This window comes from Pelophylax lessonae, assembly GCF_965119305.1.
Source record: "Pelophylax lessonae genome assembly, chromosome: 3".
Taxonomy (NCBI): Eukaryota; Metazoa; Chordata; class Amphibia; order Anura; family Ranidae; genus Pelophylax; species Pelophylax lessonae.
Genome location: NC_138770.1, coordinates 650,632,698 through 650,655,308, shown reverse-complemented (window position 1 = coordinate 650,655,308; position 22,611 = coordinate 650,632,698). Strand labels below are relative to the sequence as shown.

General features: G+C 39.5%; 1 protein-coding gene across 29 annotated transcripts in view; it reads left to right on the top strand.

Annotated features, from left to right (window-relative positions):
- NRXN1 (neurexin 1) overlaps nt 1–22,611 on the top strand; it is a 2,145,734-nt gene that overhangs the window by 1,109,918 nt on the left and 1,013,205 nt on the right. The gene's annotated exons all lie outside the window — the stretch shown is intronic.

The following is a 22,611-nucleotide window of genomic DNA, read 5'->3' as shown; positions in this document are numbered from 1 at the left end:
TTCAAAACAGCCAAACTTGGCAAACTTGGCATTTTGAAAGCTTTGAAGTGCAGAGGAGGGGTTTGGGGTCTTTTAGACTCCCCAGATCCCTCCACAACAGTACCTGTCAAAAAAAAAAAAAATTTAAATGTACGAAAATATCGGCGCACATTGACCAAAATATCGGTATCGGCAATGAAAAACCGATATCGGTCGAACACTAATTCTTACACACCCCAAAACTACAAAGGCAGCCAGGCAGGGGAGTACACAAAAAAAAAATCTTCATTGGGTAGTACTGCCTCGGAACATGACCCGTGTACACTGCCACCGCTTGCCATGCACATGGTTGAGGCATGGACATTTAACATTTCGAGGGTTAAAACAGGCGTTGAGTGGGCTGCTCTGAAAAGTGATCCACCATGAATCATTTTTCCTCTGCGTAAACCTATCCTTAGGCATTATTACTTACCTTTTCTGAGACATAAAGTATGTGCGCCCCGATTGATATTCCTGCCACGTGTGCTGTTAGACATCAATAAACAGAGCGCAATTTGCAATGGAAAATAATTCAGTAAAGCGTAAAACAATAAAATAATTGAAAACCACAAAAAAAACCACGATAAAACGTTCAGGCATTGAGGCTGATAAGCGGCTTCAAAGACATCTTAGTATGTAGCATGTCAAATATACAAAGTTATGTTTCTTCTCACAGATAAAGTGTCAAAAGCAAATAGGATTGCAAAATAAATTAGTAATAGCTGTTCTTCACAGAGCTGCATTCAGCTGATATGATAAGGAGGAGGGCCAGCTTGGGCTGACGGATTATATTATATATACCCTTTAAGTAGGACACAGGGAAGAATGAGGAGGCTGCAGCTTTATACTTTCCATGTATGTAATCTAAAACCAGTAAAGACTGAGGATTTTATCAAGAAATGCAGTTTCTTACCATAACAGTGAGCGGGGTATGAAATTTGATTAAATAATAAATAGTGACTTTAAACTCAGAAGGGGAAGTATGGAGTGAAAATTGGATATGTAGCCCGGAGCAAGGCAGCCACATAGAAATGAGCGGGTCATGAAATGGCACATCATCATTAAATGTATAAAAAGGATTTATTTTATTTTATTTTTGTACAGCTGCAAAATGAAAATACTGTGAAATGTTCTATTGCCAACATTCTTGTCTGTTATAGCATAGTGAGCGATTCTCCTCTTTCTGGCAGCTGAGGTTCGGGTATAAATCATTTATGATTAAGAGGGATTTTATAATGTTAGTTAAAGCATTAAAACCCAAACGCAAACATTTATTTTTATGGAAATTGCCAATTCTTAGATGTGATGGCTGTATTAGTTTTCTTTTTTTTGGATTTCCTTCTTCTATATTCATCTGATGATCCAACCAACAAGTCTGTTGTTTTTCAAAGCACAGACTCTCTAACAGAATGTATTAGTTAACATTAAAACATTGCAAAGTGACAGTAGAAAAAAGACCAAGTGGTCCATCAAGCCTGCCTTTTTTTTTTTATTTATACATGTTTTTGTATTTTTCTTTTGTTTATTCATGCACATTTTTGTATTTTTTCTTTTTTTTTATTTATACATGTTTTTGTATTTTTTTTTCTTTTCTTTTTATTTCTTAGTTTCTTTTCAATTTATAAAAGTTTTAGTATTTTTTTCTTTTTTTATTATTTTTTTATTTATACGTGTTTTTGTATTTTTTTCTTTGCTTTTTGTTTGTTTTTAATATTTGCTTTATTTATACATGTTTTTGTATTTTTTCATTTGTTTTTTGTTTTTTTTAATTTATAAATGTTTTGATATTTCTTTTCTTTTGTTTTTTGTTTATTTTATTTTTTCAATTTATAAATGTTTTTTTATTTTTTATTTTATTTTTTGTTTTTGATTCATACATGTTTTTGTGGTGTTTTCTTTTTTTTATTTATAAATGTTTTTGTATTTCTTTCCTATTTTTTTTGTTTATTTAATTTTTTTCAGTTTATACATGTTTTTGTATTCTTTCTTTTGTTTTTTATTCATACATGTTTTTGTATTTTTTTTAAATTAATACATGTTTTTGAAATTTTTTTATCATTATTTTATTTATACATGTTTTTGTATTGTTTTTTTTTTTGCTTTTTGTTTGTTTTTAATATTTTCTTTATTTATACATGTTTTTTTTCTTTTGTTTTTTGAATGTTTTGGTATTTTTTCCTTTTTTTTTTGTTTATTTTATTTTTTCAATTTATACATGTTTTTGTATTTTTTCTTTTCTTTTTTGTTTTTGATTCATACATGTTTTTGTGTTGTTTTTTTTTTTTAATTTATAAATGTTTTTGTATTTTGTTCCTTTTTTTGTTTACTTTATTTTTTCAGTTTATACATGTTTTTGTATTTTTTCTTTTGTTTTTTATTCATACATGTTTTTGTATTTTTTTTAATTTATAAATGTTTTTGTACTTTTTTCTTTTTTTATCATTATTTTATTTATACATGTTTTTGTATTTTTTTTTGCTTTTTTGTTTGATTTTAATATTTTCTTTATTTATACATGTTTTTTTCTTTTGTTTTTCTTTTTCTATTTATTTTTTTTATTTATACACATTTTTGTATTTTGTATTTATTTATTTTTTTTTCGTTAACTTGGATAACATGGATGGGATAAACCATTTAACACTGACTGTAGTTATTTAAATTATTTTATTTACTCATACAAAACCTTTATTTCAAAAGGAAAAAAAAAACTGTTTGCTGTAATTGGTTATAAAGTGTGAGCTGCAATTCGGCTTCAATCTTTTCTAAATGGTTCTAAATCTGCTAATACGTTTAACACCCCTCCCCCCCAGACGGACAATGCTGCTGTCCACTTTGGCCTCTTTTTCTCATTCCTCCAGTAGGGGGGCGCTCTAGTACAGGTTGTGTGTTACTGGCTAGATTTCCAGGTGAGTACAGAGGGGAAAAAAGCCTAAAAAAAAAAAAAAAAAATGCAGCCACCACAGTTGTTGATCAGTAAGCTGCAATATGTTACATTTTTGGTTATGGGTTTAATACCGCTTTATGTGGCCAGCAATTTAATTTTAGAAAAAAAAACTAGAACACTTCTGAAAAAATAATAGAAACATATAGAGTATACTCTATCCACACCTCAACAAATGTGGAGAATGTTCAAACTCCAATCAGATATGAAAGACACAAATTAATGGTTTTCTGTCTGAAAATGCAAGCAGTGCAAGCACACCCAGTGTACAGTGGAGCTCAAACTGGGAGAGGGAGAAGCAGGTGCCAATTGATTGTGTTGCAATGTCCATCAAAGGGGCATATTGATAGGAGGAGAAGGCAGAGTGCCAGAAAGACAAAAAGATATTGATGAGATAGAAAAAGTCCTGAGATGGGCAACAAAAATGGTGAAAGGTCTGAGGGATAAAACATATCAGGAGAGACTTCGGGAACGTAACCTCTTCAGCCCTGAAAGATTTACCCCCCCTTCATGACCAGGTCATTTTTTGCAATACGGCACTGCGTTACTTTAACTGACAATTGCGCGGCCGTGCGACGCTGTACCCAAATAAAATGTATTTTCTTTTTTCCCACAAATAAAGCTTTCTTTTGGTGGTATTTGATCCCCTCTGCGTTTTTTTTTATTTTTTGGGCTATAAACAAAGAAAAAACATACAAAAAAAAAAATATATATATATTTTTATATATATATATATATATATATATATATATATATATATATATACTGTATATAAAATAAATATATATATATATATATATATATATATATAATATAATGCTATAAAACATACCCAATAAAAATGTAAAAAATCAAATGTATTTATAAATTTAGGACAATGTGTATTCTGCTACATACTTTTAGTTAAAAAAAAAAAATCACAATAAGAGTATATTGATTGGTTTGCGCAAAAGTTATCGCGTCTCCAAACTATGGGCTATAATCATGGATTTTTTTTTTTTTTTTTTATTGCTCTTACTAATAAGGGCGGCGATCAGTGATTTTTAGTGGAACTGCGACATTGCGGAAGACAAATCTGACACAGAGTGACACTTTTTTTGGGGACCAGTGACACCATTACAGTGATCAGTGCTAAAAAATACACTGTCACTGTACTAATGACACTGGCAGGGAAGGGGTTAAGATCATGGGGCGATGATCAAAGGGTTAAGTGTGCCCCTAGGGAGTGTTTTCTAACTGTGTGGGGTGGTGCTTTCACTGGAGGAAGACAGAGATAGACGTTCCTGCTTAGCAGAAATGTAAGATCTCCATCTTCCCCTCTCACAGAACAGTGGTTTTTTACATAGGCAGACCATCGTTCTGCCTCTTCTGAGAATGATCTGGGGGATGGGGGGGGGGGTGGGGGGCTGGCGAACATCGGGCCCACCGGATGTCCAATCACAGCGGAAAGAATGGATTTCCAATTACAGGGATCAAATCAGCATGTACAGTGAGGGAAATAATTATTTGATCCCCTGCAGATTTTGCAAGTTTGCCCACTTACAGAGAAATGAAGGGTCTAACATTTGTATCATAGGTGTATTTTATATGATAGAGACAGAATATCAACCAAAAATCCAGAAAAATCACACGATACAAATGTTATAAATTGAGTTGCAGTTCAGTGAGTATAATAAGTATTTGATCCCCAAGCAAAACATGACTTGGTGGAGAAACCCTTGTTGGCAAGCGCAGAGCTAAGACGTTGTAGTTGGTTACCAGGTTTGCACACATCTCCTGAAGGATTTTGGTCCACTCTTCTTTACAGATCTTCTCTAAATCCCTAAGGTTTCTTGGCTGTCTCTTGGCAATTTAAAGTTTTAGCTCCCTCCATATATTTTCTATAGGATTAAGGTCTGAAACTGGCTAGGCCACTCCATGACCTTAATTTTCTTCTTCTTGAGCCACTCCTTTGTTGCCTTGGTGGTATATTTTGGGCCATTGTCATGCTGAAGACCCATCTTCAGTGTTCTGGCTGAGGGAAGAAGGTTCTCATCCAAGAACCTTCTTGGCCCCTCAATATATATGTATTGTGGGGCCTTCTTGGCCCCACAATACGTGGCCCCATCCCTTGGCCCCTCAATGCGACAAAGCCGGCCTGTACCTTTAGCAGAGAAACAGCCCCAAAGCATCATGTTTCCACCTCCGTGCTTGACTGTAGGGATGGTGTTCTTAGGGTCATAGTCAGCATTTTTCTTCCATTTCTTTGGAGGAGATCAGAGAGTTACGTGTGCTCCTAGAGAGTGCTTATATGTATTGTGGGGCCTTCTTGGCCCCACAATACATGGCCCTGTCCTTGGCCCCTCAATGCAGCAAAGTCGGCCTGTACCTTTAGCAGAGAAATAGCTCCAAATCATTATGTCTCCACCTCCATGCTAGACTGTAGGGATGGTCTTCTTAGGGTTATAGTCAGCATTTTTCTTCCTTTTCTTTGCAGGCGATCAGAGAGTTACGTGTGCTCCTAGGGAGTGCTTATATGTATTGTGGGGCTTTCTTGGCCCCACAATATATGGCCCAGTCCCTTGGCCCCTCAGTGCGGCAAAGTCAGCTTGTACCTTTAGCAGAGAAACAGCCCCAAAGCATTATGTCTCCACCTCCGTGCTAGACTGTAGGGATGGTGTTCTTAGGGTCATAGTCAGCATTTTTCTTCCTTTTCTTTGGAGGCGATCAGAGAGTTACGTGTGCTCCTAGGGAGTGCTTATATGTATTGTGGGGCCTTCTTGGCCCCACAATATATGGCCCAGTCCCTTGGCCCCTCAATGCGGCAAAGTCAGCTTGAACCTTTAGCAGAGAAACAGCCCCAATGTATTATGTTACCACCTCCATGCTGTGTTCTTAGGGTAATAGTCAGCATTTTTCTTCCTCCAAACACGGCGGGTCCCTCTCCTCAAGAAGGCACATGTACATTCATGCCAATGAACATTTAAATGATTCAGAGAAGAATTGCGAGAAAGTGCCTTAGTCAGATAAGACCAAAATTGAACTCTTTGGCATTAACTCGACTCGCTGTGTTTGGAGAAAGAAAAATGCTGACTATGATCCTAAGAACACCATCCCTAGTGTCAAACACGAAGGTGGAAACATAATGCTTTGGGACTGTTTCTCTGGCCGACTTTACCGCATTGATTGACCAATGGATGGGGCCATTTATTGTAAAATCCTAGATGAGAACCTTCTTCCCTCAGCCAGAACACTGAAGATGGGCTGTGGATGGGTCTTCCAACATGACAATGACCCAAAACATATATCGACAAGGCAACAAAGGAGTGCCTCAAGAAGAAGCAAATTAAGGTCATGGAGTGGCCTAGCCACTTTCAGACCTTAATCCTATAGAAAATTTATGGAGGGAGCTGAAACTTTAAATTGCCAAGAGACAGCCAAGAAACCTTAAGGATTTAGAGAAGATCTGTAAAGAAGAGTGGACCAAAATCCCTCCTGAGATGTGTGCAAACCTGGTCACCAACTACAAGAAAGATCTTACCTCTGTGTTTGCCAACAAGGGTTTCTCCACCAAGTCATGTTTTGCTTGGGGATCGAATACTTATTTTACTCATTGAACTGCAACTCAATTTATAACATTTGTATCATGTTTTTTCTGCATTTTTAGTTGATTTTCTGTCTTTATCATTAAAAATGCACCTATAATAAAAATGATAGACCCTTCATTTCTTTGTGAGTGGGCAAGCGTACAAAATCTGCAGGGGAATAAATAATTATTTTTCCCACTGTATAACGGACACCTCCAGGTGTCCTACGGTTCCCTAGATCCAGTCAATTGCATCCCAGCCACATGTATCAAATGGCCTTGAATATAATACCTCCAGACCACATTGCATTAATCAGCTTCCATGGAAGAATGGTCTTCAACTGATAACCGTGTTTTAATGGGCATGGGAGTGACATGGTTGTCATTTGAAGACCATTCTTCCATGGAGGCTGATTAATGCAATGTGGTCTGGAGTTATTATATTTGGGGCCTATTTGATGCATGTGGCTTGGGATGCAATAGACTGGATCTAGAGAACCGTAGAACACCTGGAGGTGTCAATTATACATGCATTTCTTATATATGTCTTGCATTTATTTACATAAATTTGCACTGTATTAGTGACAAGGTTTTCATATCAGGAAGTAATAGTTACACCTGCAAAACTTTTCTTTTTTTTTTCTTTTTTTTTGGGCAATACACCTATATTCAGATGAAAAAGCAAAAAAATAAAAATAAATAAATAAATAAATAAAAAAAATTGTGCTTGATGGACCACTTGATCTTTTTTCTGCCCCTTTTATATTTCTATGAGATGAGGAGCCAGAACAAGATACCCATAGAGATGCTGCTAATGTTAAAGTGGGGTACACACTATAAGAAAATCGGGCGAATGATTGTCCGATTTTCCTCTGTTTCGCAGCAAATCAGAACCGATGAACTTTTTAAGAAAATTCGTACGAAAATTCTCATACGACAAAGGCTTTTTTTGTTGCTTATTGTTTCTGATCATGCACAGTCTTTCTTCTTCTGATTTTTCTTGTACAAAAACCGTACGAAAACGGTACACATTAAACGAAAATCGTTTGTTTTTTCCCGTACGAGAAAAACTTTGGAGTTGGTCCCTTCGAGAGGTTTTGTACAAAAATTCTGAATCGTCTGTAGAAAGTTCTGTACACACTTATGAAAATCGTACAAAAATTCTTTAATCGAAAATGTTCTCCCGATTTTCTTATAGTGTATATGAGCCTTTAACCACTTGCCGACTGCCTAATGACTATTTACGGCGGCGGTCAGCCCCTCATCGGCAAAGCGACGTAGGGGTACGTCGCTAGCTCCCGCTCGATCACGGACCCCCCGCGCGTGTGCCTGGCGGACCCGATGTCCGCCGGGTACTCGCGATCGTCCATTACACCCGGGAAAAAGGCAGGCGGCTAATGTAAACAAAGCCACCTGTCATTGTCCCCTATGTAAGAATGGAGATCATACGGTTCTGCTATGTAGGACCGTTGATCTCTGTTCTTACACCAGTAGCCACATCCAATCACAGTTAGACACACGCCCCTAGGGACACACTTAACCCCTCCCCTCTCAAAAAAAGTTAACCCCTTCACTGCCAGTGTCATTTTTTACAGTAACAGTGCATATGTATAGCACTGATTACTGTAGTAATGTCACTGGTAACCCCAAAAGTGGCAAAAATGTCAGTCAAGGGTCCGATCTGTCCGCCGCAATGTCGCAGTCCCGCAAAAAAAATCGCAGATCGCCGCCATTACTCGTTAAAAAAAAAAAACAACAAAAATTACAAAAATCTTTCCCTTAGTTAGTAAACGCAATAACTTTTGCGCAAACCAATCAAAATACGCTTTTTGCCATTTTTTTTACCAAGCATATGTAGCATAAAACAAATTGGCCTAAAATGTTAAAACATTTTGATTTTTACATTTTTTTTGGGGAGGAATTTCATATAAAAAATGTATCAAAAAAATCACACAAAAGAAAGCTCTGCTTGTGGGAAAAAACGACATAAAATACGTTTAGGTGCACGACCGCGCAATTGTCCGTTAAAGTCACGCAGTGCCGAATCGTAAAATAGGCCCTGGTCAGGAAGGGGGTAAAATCTTCCGGGGCTTAAGTGGTTAAGGCCCGTACACATGATACGAAAATCTGAAGGAAAATTACGTCCGATGAACAATCTGCTGATTTTCAGATTGTTAGTATGGTGCTTTCGACAGCCGATTACGAATTTTCAGAGGACAAAAACTGGATGTGCAGGCTATAAAATTTTTATCGTACGTCAACACAACGTCCGATTTTCATTTAATTAGTACAGTTTTCGTCTGAAAAAAATCGTAAGAGCAAGACTAGGCATGCTCAGAAATGAAAGAACACACACAAAACAATTCAACACATGACATCACTTCTGAAGTTGAATTCTGTCATACGAGAATTTTCGTATGAAAGTAACCTCTTCACTTTCCATATGAGACTAGCATGCAACAAAAAACAGATGACAGATCGTTCGATAATCTGGTCGTGTGTACGAGACTTTAGACTTGCAATATAGTCAGATAAAGGAAAACCTCAAAAAAGCTCAATAGCTCTGACGAGGTTGCTCTCACACAGCATCAATATTCACAAAAAGTGCAGCGCTAAACTTAAAAAATGATCATAAATGCAGTGAAAAATGAATATCACAGTATAGACAAAAATTGCATATAATAGAATAGAAAGTGTTTATAAGTTCCCAAGAAAAGTCCAAAGTGAAACAAATCCAAAAAATTATGATAACAGTCCTTCCTTCTGTGACACCCAGGGAATGTGTAAGGTGGGGACACCACAGTGAACTAATGAGGGTAGCAGCTTACCAAAAAGCCGTGGCTACTCAACTTAGGCTACATTCACACCTGAGCGTAGCGTTTTTCGCGCGTTTTTTACCGCGATTTTACCGCGATTTTTGCGGCGTTTTTTACCGCGATTTTACCGCGATTTTTACCGCGATTTTTGTGCAGGCGTTTTTAGATTCAATAGAGATCAATGGAAAACGCCTGTAATCTGCCCAAAAAGAAGCTCATGTACTTTTTTGAGCGTTGGGCGTTTTGTATACAGCTTCAAAACGCTCAGATGTGAACAGGGGCCATTGAAATGAATAGGATTTGTCTTGTTGGGCGTTTTGAGAGCTGATCCTAGAGCAGAAAAACGCCCCAAAAACGCCCCAAAACGCCTACATGTGAACGGAGCCTAAATGAGAAAGCCTCACCAGGTAAAACAAATCCCAGGAAATCCAAGGAACCATGAGCAGCGCCGTGGAAAATGAATTCCTTAAGGAAGCTCCATAGTGGTCAGATGGATATATGGAAGAAAAGTAATAGAAAAGACCATAGTGTAATCTCATCAAGATAAAAATGATGTTTATTTAAAAAACTACTCACATGAATTTAGCACAAACAAGCACATAGGAAACGGTATGCTGGAGATTCGATTGCGGCGTCCCGCAAGTAACTCATCAGCATTAGACAAACAGCCGGCTCGGAGAAGGGGCGTGTGGACGTTGCATCTGGAGTCGCCAACGGAGTCTGGAGTCTCACACAGCATGGCTTCCCTTGATGGGCACCCGACAGTAAAGCCTCGTACACACGCAATGAATTTCCACCGACCGGTCGTCCGTCTTTTGTCCAGAGTGCTGTCTGTTGGTTGGAATGTGCTCTAGACTGCACACAAATTTTCCCGTACGACAGAATTCTACTTCAGAAGTGATGTCATGTGTTGGATTGATGTCTATGTGTTCTTTCATCGTCTTGCTCATAAGATTTTTCCCCATCGAAATCTGTACTAATGAGACGAAAATCGGACGTGTTTTGATGGTCGACAAAAATTATATAGCCTGCACACCAGGATTTTTTCGGCCGAAAAGTCGGAGTTGGTTGTCGAAAGCACCATACTAACAAGCCGAAAATCGGCAGATCGGTCGTCGGACGAAGTTTCCCGGCCGAATTTCTTCTCGTGTGTACGGGCCTTTACTCAAAGCATAGAAATACAGAAAGGAGCTCTGAGACAAAACCAGATAAAAGATTCAAGGATCATTTTAATTGTTGATAAAAAAAAAAAGTAATATAAAAATAGCCAACACATTTTGGTGGCAAGAAAAATAAGTCAAATTATGTAAATTGATGTAAAATTTTAGACATAAAAGCCCCCGAAACACATTAGATGTTTTTATATGACTTTTTTGTATCAACAATTAACCGGTTGCTGACTGCCGCACGACTATATACGGCGGCGGTCAGCCCCGGCCAGGCAAAGTGACGTATATATACGTCACTAGCCTGTCACTTCCTTGTGAGCCAAAAGCGGGCGAGCGCGCGCCCGCGGATGCGCGCGCCCGCGGATGCGCGCGCCCGCCACGGCTCGTTCCTTAGGACGTGTGTGCGTGTGACCGGCGGACATCGGCTAATGTAAACAAGCCGCCTGTCATTCTCCCCTGTGTAGGAATGGTGATCATACGGTTCTACTATGTAGGACCGTTGATCTCTGTTCCTACACCAGTAGCCATGTCCAATCACAGTAAAAAGCACGCCCCTAGGGACACACTTAACCCCTCCTTCCTCAATAAAGTTAACCCCTTCCCTGCCAGTGTCATTTTACAGTAACAGTGCATATGTATAGCACTGATTACTGCAGTAATGTCACTGGTAACCCCAAAAGTGTCAAAAATGTCAGTCAAGGGTCCGATCTGTCCGCCGCAATGTCGCAGTACCGCAAAAAAAATTGCAGATCGCCGCCATTACTTGTTAAAAAAAACCCACCAAAAATTACATACATCTTTCCCTTAGTTAGTAAACGCAATAACTTTTGCGCAAACCAATCAAAATACGCTTTTTGCGATTTTTTTTTACCAGTCATATGTAGCAGAAAACAAATTGGCCAAAAATGTTAAAAAATTTAGATTTTTACATTTTTTTGGGGGGGGAATTTCATATAAAAAAATGTGAAAAATATTGTTATTTTTTGCAAAATTTACGCTTTTTTTTGTTTATAGCGCAAAAGGTAAAAATCACACAGGTGATCAAATACCACCAAAAGAAAGCTCTGCTTGTGGGAAAAAAAGGACGTCAAGTTCGTTTAGGTATAGCCAGTGTTGGGGTAGTTACTCAAAAAATTTAACTAGTTACTAGTTACTAGTTACTTCTGTAAATTGTAATGAGATTACTTTACTAGTTACTGCATTTGAAAAGTAACTTCACTACTTATTACTTTACTTTCCTCTTTCATAATTGACCGTGTAGAAGAAGATACATGACACTCTTTCTGCATAGAGTTTATTGTATAAACACAGGCTTTGGGAAACATGAGAACAAAACCTGAAAAAACAGAATAAAACATAAAGTGCAACAAAAAGTCATAAACTTCATCCCTCTCTATTCTTCGAAATAACGATTGTATCGCACGGCTTGGGTAACGCAGGAAAGCGCGTTCCTATAGCCTAGTAAAGTAGTGTAGTTACTTCTTATAGCCTAGTAAAGTAGTGTAGTTACCAATATTAGTATTGTAACTAGTTACTTTACTTAGTTACCAAAAAAAGTAATTTAGTTACTGTAATTAGTTACTTTGTAACTAGTTACCCCCAACACTGGGTACAGCGTCACACGACCGCGCAATTGTCCGTTAAACTCACGCAGTAAAAAATCGCAAAAAAAACCCTGGTCAGGAAGGGGGTAAAATCTTCCGGAGCTTAAGTGGTTAAAATGATTTTGAACTTTTTTATCTGCATTTTGGTCTAGCACTCCTCTTTGTATTTCTGCAGACAAGAGACAAGGAAATCAATTTGCTTCTTCTTGTTTTGCTATCCAGTCATATGGGGGAAGGGACAAGACCTAAAGGTATTACATAACTGCAGTAAAGAAAAATCAGGTCTTCTGCACCTGCCAGACAGCCTTGAGTTATTTTCCAAGGCTGTGTTAATCTAAGGACTAGATGAACAGATATACAAATTCCTTGGCAGGAAACCTGCTCCCATATATGGCTTCCATCTGTGGATTTAGCTTTTTTTTGTTTTTGCCTGGAGTTTGGTTTTAATTTTAGCTCCCAAGTTATGGCATTCCTCTTCTTCCCCAGGCCTTCAGAAATAAATAGGTCTGAACCAGGAAAAAATGAAGCTTCACCCAATGCACATTTTCTTTGATTTCTCCTGTGTAACCTGTGCTGTCAGTCAGCATTACTCTCTTTTTACATCCAGCACCTATCTAAACATTGCCAACATCCTTTGATTGTTAACACCTTTTTACTCTAAAATAATATCCAGCTGTGTAATTATTTAGAACGTTTCCTATCACCCAAAATAAAGGTCTACGTTGCTCTGCAAACTCCAACATTCCCAAAACTATTTGTCTTGTAAATCCACTTTCCCACTTTTCAATATACCCGTGCTACGACCCCCTGGCCGGTGATGCAAGCTCCCCCAAGGCTGCATAGACGAAGTGATAACTTGGTCTTCACCAGAACAGCCCACAAGGAATGATGGGCCGACAAGCTCTAGTGGTCCCTCAAACCAGAGCCAGGGCAAGGGGTGGGACGGAGGGATGGCTGCCCTGTGGTATCATGTGAGGTTTGGGTAGCACTACAAGGAGATTGGGGGAGGGGATTTGTGTTGGAAGGATAAAATTGGGGGGGGGGGGGCGCAGGAGGTAATAATTGTTCTAAGGGGGGACATTTAGGGAGGTGTGCTAGGAGTGGTGATTTGAGGGGGATTTGTGTTGAGGGGAGAGTTGGAAGAAGAGGATTTGTGCTAGGATGGAGGATTTGGGGGGGTTAGGGTAATATGGTGGGGTGGTGTTGATTTGTTCTAGGAGGGTATTTTTCTTTTTGGGAGAGGGCTTTGTGCTAGTAGGGATGGTTGAGGAGCATTTGTGCTAGGAGGGGAAATTTGGATGGGGGGGCATTAGTGTTAGGATGGGGGATTGGAGAAGGGGAATTTGTGCTGGGAGGGGGGATTTGGAGTGGGGGGAGAGGTTTGGTGCTTGGAGGGGAAATTGAAAGGGTAGGAGATTTGTGCTAGAGAGGGTTTTTTTTTCCGGGGGGGGGGGGGTATTGTGCTGGGGGCACATGTGGAATTTGAGGATTTGAGCCAAACATGCAGATTGGTGCTCAATTTTTTGTGGGGAGGGGATATTTACTGACACATAATGCCCATACATCTTGGGAGGGGGGACAATTTGGCATGTCTGCCCTGGGCTCTAGATGACCTTGTCCCCTCACTGCCTCGGACTACTTTGTTGCTAGATGATGTCACCAGGTTTGCCCCACCAAGAGGGTGCGGGAGCACGGTGGCAGGGAGAAATGAGGCAGCAGGTCATGGTAGGTCATGGTAAGTGTCAGGCATCAGAGGAATCATTTTTCAGGCAGAAGTCTAAGCAGTTAGTAAGCAAGGTGAATAATATTAATGGGCAGAATCAGCCCATCCGGGTCAGCAGTGGGCAATCAGAACAATAGTAATCCCACACATAGGGTGGCTGGTAAGAAGACACAACCCCAGCCACCAGAAAGAAGAGTGTGTACATAGTTTTGGTTTCATTCATTAGGTAAATCATTTCATTTTATCAAAATCGTCATGTTAGGCCCCTTTCATTCCAATTGGGTCTGCCTGTCCGTTTTTCAGGCGGACCCGATCGGAATCTCTATTGTCCTCTATAGAGTGGTGGGGGTAAACAATTATGTGTCTGTTAACACCTGCTTACCTCCAATCAGATCCAATCTGCACAGCAAAAAAAAAAGAAAAAGGGAATCTGTTCCCCTCTGTCTGGGTGGATCGGAGGGAGTCGGGTGTAAATGGACAGCCAGACCATTTACATCTGATTGCCCATAGAGGAGAGCGGGCCGTGTCAAGGTCTGCTCTGCATAGGTGGAGCAGGCATGGACCCCTCATCTGGCTGCTCAGTGGGGATCAGAAGACAGGTCCGCTGCTGAGCAAGTGGAATGCCGATAACCCCCCCTTGTGAAAGGGGCCTGAGAATGGTTTGTTTTCGTAATGTTTTCCTTACTTAAAACGGAGTTCCAGCTTCACACACTCACCTGTCCAACGGTCCAGCGATGCGGCCGCCCGAAGCCTCGCTCTTCTCCCTCTCTGCGGCGCCGGCATCACTGCTGTGTGCACCGCGCATGCGCGAGTTGCGTTACGCGTCGTGATTGGCCGGCAATCTTCTGAGACCTCTGACATGTCCCAGAAGATTGCAGGGAGGGAGGGGGAGAGGAGAACTTCCGCTCAGGGCGCCACGGCGCTCCGAGCGGAAGTGGGAGCGGGTGCCTGTCAAAACTAGGTACCCGCTCCCCCCCCCCCCCCCCCCGAAAAAAATGACATACCAAATGTGGCATGTCAGGGGGTTAGAACTACCTAAAGCAGAAGTTCCACTTTTGGGTGGAACTCCACTTTAAGGAAAGTATATATTAATTTTTTTCAAATCAATTTCTATTTTCCCGAAATCCTGTTATCCTTTCGTTGTTTCAGATGATTGGCTATATTCATTTTAAGGTGTTAATTCTTCAATTTGGGAGATTACATATGCATTCTGAGTCATCCCTGATGGCCCAACCCACAAAGAGAAATGGCATGAGCTGATTGGACGATATTGACTGGACTCACATGTATCCAAATGTAATGAATATAACAAAATTAATTTTGGATTAATTCGTTATGTTATGATTCAGAGATTCTAATGGACCCACCTTCATCCAACCCAAACACAATAAGTAGGAATCCTCTTATTTCACACCTTACAGCATTTGTTGCATTGTGTGTTTATGTCATATGTAGTGCATTTTTTTTTTATAATAATGAAACATGTTAATGCAAAAAGAATCAGCTGATATTCCAGGATTCAAAGACTACCGCACTCTTCTCATACCTAATAAAGCAAATGAATCGGAATGAACTTGTATTCATTCGTTATATTATTGAGTTGAATTCATTTTCCCATTCCCAACTGAATTTGTTTATTGAGTCGCGCATACAAATTAAACGAATGGTCTCTTAAGCTCAATCCCAATACAAAAAGAATCTTATTAGAATATTCAAGCTACACTCATTATATCCTTACTTTATTTCAGATGATTCAAAAATGAACAAAAGGCCCAAACTAACCCATCCTGTCACCTAAATGAATATAAATTAATTTGTTTTAATTTTAATTGATTTCAGATTCATTAAAATTTGTTACTTCTGTAATTCAGAGATTTAGATACATCCGAATCTCTGAATCACGTAAATTTCGTACAAATTTTAATTCGTAACAAAACAAATCGCACATGTCTAGTGCATACAAGGCTTCTGGATATACTGTAACATGATTTGAGCCATATTCTTAATATAATCCCTTCCTTCATTTCCAAAAGAAAGAAAAAGAAAAAAAGGCATTTTTTAAAATCTCAGAAGTCTCTGTAAGGCCCATTTCACACTTGTACAACTCCAAAGTTGCGCTGACTTTGGAGTGCAACTTTGGAGCAACTTTGCTGCAACTTTGATGCAATTCTCAGCCACATCGGTTGTCATTACAAGACAGCTGACCGTCGGCTATGGACGCCGGTACCAGGTTGATGCCTCTAGCTGCAGGCATCACTCCGGTACAAGCACTTTCCTGAAATATCGGCAACCTCCAGGGCCGATTCCGATATATCGGGAAAAGTGCATATCGGCCCTCAATATATCTGCTTTGCCTAATATATATATATATATATATATATATATATAAAGATATATATATATATATATATATATATATATATATATATATATATATTGATATATATATATATATATATATATATATATATATATATATATATATATATATATATATATATCTGTAGAGTACCATTTCCTGATGCCTGATGTGTTTTACTCTACAGATATATATATATATATATATATATATATATATACAGATATATATATATCAATATATATCAATATATATCAATATATATATCAATATATATATATCAATATATATATCAATATATATATATCAATATATATATCAATATATATATATATATATATATATTGATATATATATTGATATATATATATATATATATTGATATATATTGATATATATTGATATATATATATATATATATATATATATATATATATATATATATATATATATATATATCTGTAGAGTAAAACACATCAGGCATCAGGAAATGGTACTCTACAGATATATATATATATATATATATATATATATATATATTGATATATATATTGATATATATATATATATTGATATATATTGATATATATATATATATATATATATATATATATATATATATATATATATATATATATATATATATATATATATCTGTAGAGTAAAACACATTGGGAAATGGTAGTGAACCCAATGATAGTTTGATTCCAGCTCTGATGTATGACCTTTATTGTTATGACTGTAATTGAGTGACATGGAGGACGGTCCCTGCTGAGCATGCACCATTGGCTTGCCTTTGGATGTGGAGGTGACTTGGGGCATTGTAATATCAGTCTTTTAGCTAGTGAAAGAAGGGGAGTTCTGAAAGTATTAGAATGTGCGTGATGTGCCTGGCTCAGCCTGAGTACCAACAAACCATTCAGGACTGACATAAACAGGTCAAAATGGGGGGGTTGCCATTCAGAGCAAACAAATACACAAAAGCCTGAATGCTGCAAGAATTGGCACCCTCATTAAGAGTCTCCAGGGAGGACTGGGTCTATCTCAAGGTGAAGTAGAAAACCCCTTTAAAATGGGTTTTAGAAAAAGCTTGCAGAATGTAAACTGTGAGAGTCAAGCACGACTGCACAGTGCAGGAATTTCTCCGGGCTATCAAGAAGTCCCTTTTCATGTTAATCACTTAGAACAAAAATGGCTAATTATGCTGTCTTTATATAAAATAATTAAAATCCATTTTTGCTTTAATGCTTACAACTTAGATTATGTAAAACATAATTAGCATAGTACATTACCCAGTCTTTGCGGCGCTCCGAGCTGTTGAAATACACACAAAATAAGATAGTTGTTCTACAATAGATTCTATTAAAAAGAAGTTGTTGCATAACCAAAAATGGGAAAATGCAAAAACGTTCTTTTTTTTTTTTTTTTTCCTTTATAAAAGCCGTTAGCGAATATCCCAGAAACAGAAGGCTGTAAGGACAAAAATGTTGTACAAGTAGTGTATTCAAAAAGGAACTGGAAATTATAACCCAGAGTATTGGTCAAATTTTGGAGTTTTTTTATGATATAGAATAATGAATCCCTTTCAGCAGAGGTGTAACTAGAACCTTCAGGGCCCCGGTGCAAGAAACCATGAAGGGCCCCCCGGACCCCTAGCCGGGGCCCTTCCCCTCAAGCCTGGGGCTCTTCCCACTGATCCTGGGGCCCTTTACCCTTGTTGCGGGGCCCTTTATTAAGTTCTGCACTGGGCCCCCTTTCTGCCATCTTGGGGCCTCCCCACGGTGGTGGATTGCCAAGGCCCAGTCGCAAGTGTGACCTTTGCAATCCTGGAAGTTCACCCACTGGTGTCAGTAGTTTTATCTATTTGGTATTTTATTTGTATTATTTTTTATCATTTTATTTTATTTTTTTACAATGTGACTGACTATGACTCTGTCCATTCAGAAAAGGAAGGAGCTGGTAAATGACATATTTACTGACCCCTTCCTGGTTCTCTATTGTGACACATCTCCTGCAGCAGCAGGCAGAAGAGGGGAGGGAGCACAGTGCGGGGGGGGGGGGGGACCAGGGGAGCACACAGGGGCCTAGAGACAGCAGAACACAAGTGAACTGGATAGGAGGAGTGGCGGGGGCAGCATACAGAGGTACCAATCTCCTCCAAAAGGAAGACAGTGATTTCTCTACATGCTGCCCCCGCCGTCCCTCCTATCCAGGTGTACAGGGGAGCCGCACAGGCCCCCTGGAGCATGGGGCCTAGTTCCAATTGCAACCCGGGTAGTTACGCCCCTGCCTTTAAGGCAGTTTGCATTAAGTTGCACAGAGCTATTTTTTGCTGGTTGCTACAAAGTTTATTGATTAAAGCTGGAGAGTGCAAAATCAAGCTGAATTCTGCATATAAATCAATCAGCTTATTGCCAAAGTCTAATTGAACAAGCTAAGGTTAGAAACTGATTGGTTTCTATGCAGAAGGGAGCCTGATTTTGCACTCTCCAACTTTAGTAAATATGGGGATCTGACATCTCAATCCGCACAGCATAGAGCAGACAGCTGAGTGTAATCTGAGACCTGAGTGGAGGGAAATGGACACACCCCCTCTACATAGTGTTATACAGAAACATGCACAGATGAAGCTGTCAATCCCCTGCTGTGTGCTTGAGGGGTGTGGGGCCATCTCCCAGGATTGTCTGGGTCATCATTCTGGCCATATCCCAGTATTGTCTGGGTCATCATATTTGCCTATGACATCAGTATAATAATGTGGTTGTAAACCCCTACATAGCATAGAGCAGAGAGCTGAGAGTAATCTGAGACCTAATTGGAGGAAATTGACACACAGTCTTCATAGTTGCCAACATTTAAAAAAAAATTCCAGGGTCACTTTGCAGCACAGCTATCAATTACCACAGCCAATTCCCTGAAGCTCCGCCCACTCTGCATAATTAATCTCATTAATCTAATGATTATAGAGTCTACTCCAATATAGAGAGAATTACAGGAAATTAAAAAGGGATTTCAAACTCAAGGCCACGGTAGCAGAGTTGGAATAATTTTCCCATTCAGCTGCACTACTTCTACGTAACATTTACGGGCAGCCCGATTAACAGGCGCTTCCAGGGACAATATAAATTACCTGGGACAGGCTCCTATTTGCAGGGACTGTCCCAGGAAAAAAGGGACAGTTGGCATGTATGAGTCTTATAGAGAAAGCATGCATAACTGAGGCTGCCTATCACCTGCTGTGTGCTGGAGGGGGGCAGGGCCATCTCCCAGGATTGTCTGGGCCATCAACACATATACAGTACTTGCTTACTACATCAGTTTATTTACATTGTTGTAAACACCAACGTATACCCAGTAAAGTGACTGGCCTCAGGTGATACACAGAGATGAAGCAAATCCTCCTACATAATTTCTACCTGTTTATCTGTAACCCTCTCTGCTCTAAATCCATTCAAAGTCCAGAATGTACACAACATTTCTCAGCTTTAGGGGGCAGCGGGGATCTGATGTCTCACACTGCACAGTATAGAGCAGGGAGCTGAGTGTAATCTGAGACCTTAGTGGAGAGAATGGCAACCCCCTCTCCTTACATTCTCATAAGGAAACATGCACAACTGAGGCTGTCAATCACCTGTTGGGTGCTGGGGGGATGTCTCTCAGAATTGTCTGGGGTTGGCATGAACTATCATAAGTGACATTCAAATAGTAGAGGAAAGACAAAGGCAGACACAAATCACATTAGGTGCTTTGGATTGAGACAATTACACACTATAGAAGGATATGTTGTCTTCATTTTTTTCATTTACAACCACTTTAAATGAAGCTTTCACTGGAACCATATGAAGTGTACCATTGCTGACATCCTCCTGGGTTGCCATGCTGATCCAATATGTTTAAGGGTTCACACTGGTGCAAATTGGATGTCAGGAGACTATGACCGGCTCTCAATAGAGTCGGTTCACACAGCTATGGGACAGCTGTGGAGCGGTTTGGAGGAAATTTGTATCCGTCTTCTGGTCCGTTTCAGGTCCAAATTCAGCCTAAATTTCGGACCGAATTCAGACCTGAAATGGTGCACCGGACCACCTGCTGCGAGCCGCTCCTCAATCCAGTATGAACCCAGCCTGATACTTTCTGAGGGACAAAATAGGACCAAGAACGTAGAGTAGAAAAACATTCTTACTTCCTGTGGCAAACACAGCCACTGGATATTGTCCTTCGTATATGCATTATGTTTATTGCATGTATATACCTTTAAGAAACAAGTGTTTGGAGTGTGGTTTATGTGGAGAGAGTGAGAACTCTTTCACTTGGGACTATCATATGTCTGAGCAGTGTCCCTCAGGAGATGGGTGGGGGTTTGTTATTGTTAAATACCTGCCTCCTATTGTCCTATTGTTTCTGTCTGGCAGAGTAAGGTATTATGGGATGTTCAGCTTTGTGTGTGGAATGTCTCGAAGAGGGAGTGTAAATCCCTGTGTTTTTCAATAAACAAGGCAGTCTAGTTTTGACCTTCAAGCCATGTGTCGTCTGGTTATTGGAGGGTTGGGAATATTATACGCTACCAGGATTATTGTAAGCTGTGCCTGACTACCAGTGGAGATATAGTGGATCATACTGCTACTCCGCTACACTTCCAATATTCGCAACCATCTAACTGTTGGCCATATCAATATTGAAAAAGAGGCATCCGTCCCTAATAGATAGACAAAAATTGCTAAATAGGCCAGACGGGGAAGAGGTGGGACTTTGAGTGATGACAAAAATCATGTAATCAATAGGAACAATGTTAAATAAAAAGGTATAAATGTATTCACATGAGTTAAAACATCCCCACAGAGTGGATTAAAACAACCACAAAAGCAATCAAACCAATGTAGCACATCACAGCATGGGCCTGACAGTGCTAGTGCACAGCAGAGTACAGTCCCATTGGTTCTTGTCCAAAGCCCCAACGCGTTTCAACGTATACAAATCTTCTTCAGGGAGATGCTGGACAGTAGGATAATAGTGATATCTCTGTGTGTGGAGACCAGTGCTCAGGCAAGACTCCTAGTCATATAAAATACAGCTTTGTGTCCCTGTGGGAGCAAGGAGACAGTTTGCAGTTGCATAGTGGATGTATGCCTGACCTGTGTGTGCTAATCAGTGTCATTGGTGGAGCTGTGCCTCCTACAGGGGCTAGATTGGGGCTCCATCTGTATCCTTGCTCCCACAGGGACACGAAGCTGTACTTTATTTTTCGATAGACTCAGGTGTGAATGCAGTCCTAAATAATTAGCAGATCTAGGACAGATCTAACATGTGAAAATACAAATATTTGCGCTTTCACATACTGGACTCTGCGCCACCTCAGATGTGCTAATTACATAGAAGTCTTTTGCTTACCGGGACATTAGGTTGGGAGTTCCCCTATCATTTATCTTTTCGGGAGGTGAGCACAGCTTTGTTGGTTCTTTCTATTTTAATCCTTTAACCACTTCTGGACCGGAAGGATTTGCTCCCTTAATGACCAGGCCATATTTTGCGATTCGGCACTGCGTTACTTTAACGGACAATTGCACGGTCATGCGACGCTGTGCGTAAATAAAATTGATGTCCTTTTTTCCCCACAAATAGAGCGATTTTTATGTGTTGAGCTTTAAACCAAAAAAGAGCAACAATTCTGAAAAAAATATATATATTTTTCACATTCTGCTATATAACATCCCCCCCCCCCAAAAAAAAAAATGTAAAAATCTAAACTTTTTAACATTTTAGGCCAATTTGTTTTCTGTTACATATTTTTGATAAAAACAAAATCGCAATAAGTGTATTTTGATTGGTTTGCGCAAAAGTTATCGCGTCTACTAACTACGGGAAAGATTTAAGTCATTTTTATTGTTTTTCTTTTTTTTTTTTACTAGTAATGGCGGCGATCTGCGATTTTTTTGGGACTGCGCCATTGCGGGGGACATATCGGACCCCTGACTGACATTTTTGACACTTTTGGGGGGATCAGTGACATTACTACAGTAATCAGTGACACTTTTGGGGGGACCAGTGACATTACTACAGTAATCAGTGCTAAAAATATGCACATACGTGACATTGCGGCGGACATATCGGACCCCTAACTGACATTTTTTACACTTTTGGGGGTACCAGTGACATTACTACAGTAATCAGTGACACTTTTGGAGGGACCAGTGACATTACTACAGTAATCAGTGCTAAAAATATGCCCTGTTACTGTAATAATGACACTGGCAGAGAAGGGGTTAACACTGTGGTGGATCAAGGGGTTAAATCTGAGCCTAGGGGAGTGATTCTAACTGTGGGGGGGGCGTGGCTTGTGAAATGATCATAGAGACCTGTGTTCCTATATAGAAGGATCACATGAGCTCTGTGATCATTCCAGAGAGAAGAACGGTCAG